This window comes from Rhincodon typus, unplaced genomic scaffold (genome assembly GCF_021869965.1).
Source record: "Rhincodon typus isolate 14 unplaced genomic scaffold, sRhiTyp1.1 hic_rhity00006040, whole genome shotgun sequence".
Classification (NCBI taxonomy): Eukaryota; Metazoa; Chordata; class Chondrichthyes; order Orectolobiformes; family Rhincodontidae; genus Rhincodon; species Rhincodon typus.
Window position 1 is genome coordinate 1,632 of NW_025971678.1, and position 3,366 is coordinate 4,997.

Here is a 3,366-nt window from a genome sequence, read left to right on the forward strand (position 1 = left end):
CCTCATCAGCAGTGGGGACTTTCTTACTGACAGAAATCAGAAGTTTCAATTAATTTTAAAGAAATACCAAAGATTCAAATGGAGACATCTCTACTGGTGGAGAATCATTGCAGTCTAGGCTCTGGGAGACAAGTATCATTGACACTTGAGACTTGGGCTGATGGAATCACTGCGTGTAATGATAAGGTTTTACTGATTCTGAACTCTTCATGTGATCACAGCTTTTGTCCCTTTACAATGTCTTCTTTGGCCAAGATGGTAACCAATTCCATTCACAGCTTCTTCACAAGTTGGTCTGTGTTGACCAGAAGGAACTGCGGTAGTTTTCCAAATAGCGACAAGTATCTGGAAACCTGAGAGAAAATGAGAAATTATTTTGCTAATTTAACCCCCATTATGGGTTATTGTAGTGTGCACCAAATTAACTGTTTTCCTCCAACCAGGTCGACAACACAAATTGAATGTTAGCCATGGTGTAATTTTATTGACTACTTTGTCATACAATTTCTGATAATACAATTACAATTAAAATCTGTCTGGAAATTCAATACATGCGGCCATTGTATTTTATTCCTCCCAGTACATTTTTCTAACCTTTATGCTCAACATCCTCTGGCCCTTTGTGTGATATTAATTCTGTCCTGACTCCAAGATGGAAATAGAAAAAATATTTAGTTTCGAAATGCCCTCACCTCACACCCAAAACCCCAAATCAGGCCCAAGTTATTTTGCGATTGTTTTAAATGTATTCATATAATTCCTAAATCAAAAATTACTGTGCATCTGTCCACTTAGTTCAATTGCTCTGTTTCCTCATGAGTGACATTATTATGGTCCTATTCACACTCACATCTGTAACAATACAAAATAATGCGATTTGGCTAAACAGTGCGATCAGTATTCCTGAATGAAGTATATTTAGAATTATTCCAATAAGAGTTTTGTGAAAATTAAAGGTTGTAGAGTAAAATGCTCACCTCAAAGAAACTGCCAATAGTATATAAATTAAAATGTGCCTGACTAAATGAGAGTTTGTAGATCAGGGGAATCAGAACATTGCCAACAAATTGATTAGATTTCATTGGGAGGGTTATTTTTGCCCTCGGTGGAAAGGTGTATCTCACAAAGAGCACTTAAATATCCGTCATTGTCAGGATCAAACTCCAAAGCCTTTTTAAAGCATTCAATCACTTCACACTTCTCCCCATCGAGCTGGTGCAGGAATCCCCGAACACCAAGGGCCTCACTCTCTCTTAGATTCCTGTGAAATCGTCTTGCTGCTATCTTCTCCAGGTTTTCACGGCACTTTTTCCATTCCACTGAGTCGTAATTGACTTTCATTCCTTCCAGAAAATGTTGGATGGCGTTTGATTCTGAATTCTTGTGATTCAGTTGGAATAACCCTACCGCTAAACATATCGCTTGCTTGTTCTCTGGATGAATACCTTCCAGTGTCAGGAGATGGCTGTAGATTTCCTGTGCTTTGTCATATTCTTTATTTAATAAGCAAGTTGCTGCAAAATCGAGGCTGAGCTTAATAGATGTCAGTGACCGTTTCTTGAAAGACTTTTCAAAATGTTACTTGCATTTATTGATCAGCTCAACTTTCTGTTGAAATGCCGGATTGTGAGGATCTTTACTGCCTGGATATTTGTTCAGTTGATCCAATTTGGTTTTGTAACATTGACCTACTTGATGATGCATGAAGGTAGAGTGTGGGCTAATTTCTAATCCTCTCTCCAACAGCCCCAGAGCTTTATCCACATTGTTGCAGTATCTGTGAAACTGAGCTGCATATCGGAGCGCATAAGGGAGATCAGGGGACTTCTGCAATGCTCGTTCAACTAAAGTGAGTGCTTCATCATTTTTCCTGCCTCCTTGTAGTTTTAAAGCAAACAGCACCATGGTTTCAGCATGATCAGGATCAAGCTCCAGCACCCGTCTGAACCACTTCACTGATTCCATGGGCCCACGACTCTCTGGGGTCCCAGAAAACTTTTCCAGACGAGACAGAACAGTGGCATAGCCAACGTTCCACTCAGTGTTGTCAGGATCTTTCTCCAGGGCCTTTTTCAAACATTCCTTTGCCTCTTCATAATATTGGGCAGGAGTAGTCAAAAGTGACCAACCCTTCTCCCCATAAACCTCAGGTATCATTGCTGTAAACCTAGAGGCTTCAGGAAATAGTTTACAGACCATCTCCAGCTTGTCAAGGAAGGACTAAGCCTCTTCCAGTTGGTCCAATTGATAATAAACCCAGGCATAGTTTCCATAGGTGACAATGATTTGTTTTTCAAAGTCATCCTTATGATTCTCCCTCAGAATCTTTTCATCTTCCTTTAAATTCTGAATTGCCTCTTCACAGTTTCCTTGTAGGCAGGTTATAAAAGGAATTTGGTTGTAGAACCTGTCTTGATATTTCACACCAGCCTGTATTGAATCTTCTAATCTGTGTTTCAGATCATCCAAGTCGATGTTTTCTTTCTGTGGGGCCCACATGAAGTGACATTGAAGCTGATCCAGTTTCACTTTCAACAAATCCTTCTGTGTGTCACTGCAAGAGAACAAAATTAATCAAAATTCATCTCATACCAACTGCAGTTCTGTCTCTCCTCCATCCAGTTTGTTTACAAAATGAATTGTCATATTTTCAAAAACTTGGCTCATCTCATCCTTCTGTTTTTAGTTCTGGCTGATGTATTTGCTGTTGGATCAGTAGTTTACTCACCTCATGTGCAGTAATACAAGGACTCCCACTCTCAGAGATATATGAGGAGCACTGGACAAGTACACAATCTGGCTGTTGGATTTGCCCATATATCCCTTTCCTACAGCATGAAAGCAGGCCATTCGGCCCATCAGGTCCATACCAACCTTCCGAAGAGCACCCCACCCAGACTCACCCCCTACCCTATCCCTGTAACCCTACATTCCCCATGGCTAATCCACCTAGCTTGCACATCCCTGGACAGTATGAGCAATTTAGATAGGCTAATCCACCCTACCTGCTCAAGTTGTGAGTGCTACTTCTAAAATTAGCTTCTTTCTCATACTGACAGTCATAGTAAGTCTCTTTCGATCAGCTTTGCTCAGGTACTTCACCATAGACATCTTGCTGCCCACAAGCCAGGCCAATCCCCATTTCAACAGAGTAGGGACATACACTTTATGTATAAAAGAGGGATCATCATCAAGTTAACCTCAGCTTTCTAAAGGAACTTGGATTGAATTTTGTTTTCATGTGACCCACCAGGATTTTATCACGATATCTTTGCTCTAACATTATGTCCTCCAGGCCTGAGGTTTCCTCCAGGATGGGGTTGATTCAGAGGTCAATCAAGTGGGGCCTCCAAGTCACAGTCTGAC

At 40.8% G+C, this 3,366-nt stretch overlaps 1 pseudogene; it reads right to left on the minus strand.

The window, feature by feature from the left end:
- Positions 1-1,071: 1,071 nt before the first annotated feature.
- Positions 1,072-2,554, minus strand: LOC109929468 (annotated as a pseudogene).
- Positions 2,555-3,366: the final 812 nt, after the last annotated feature.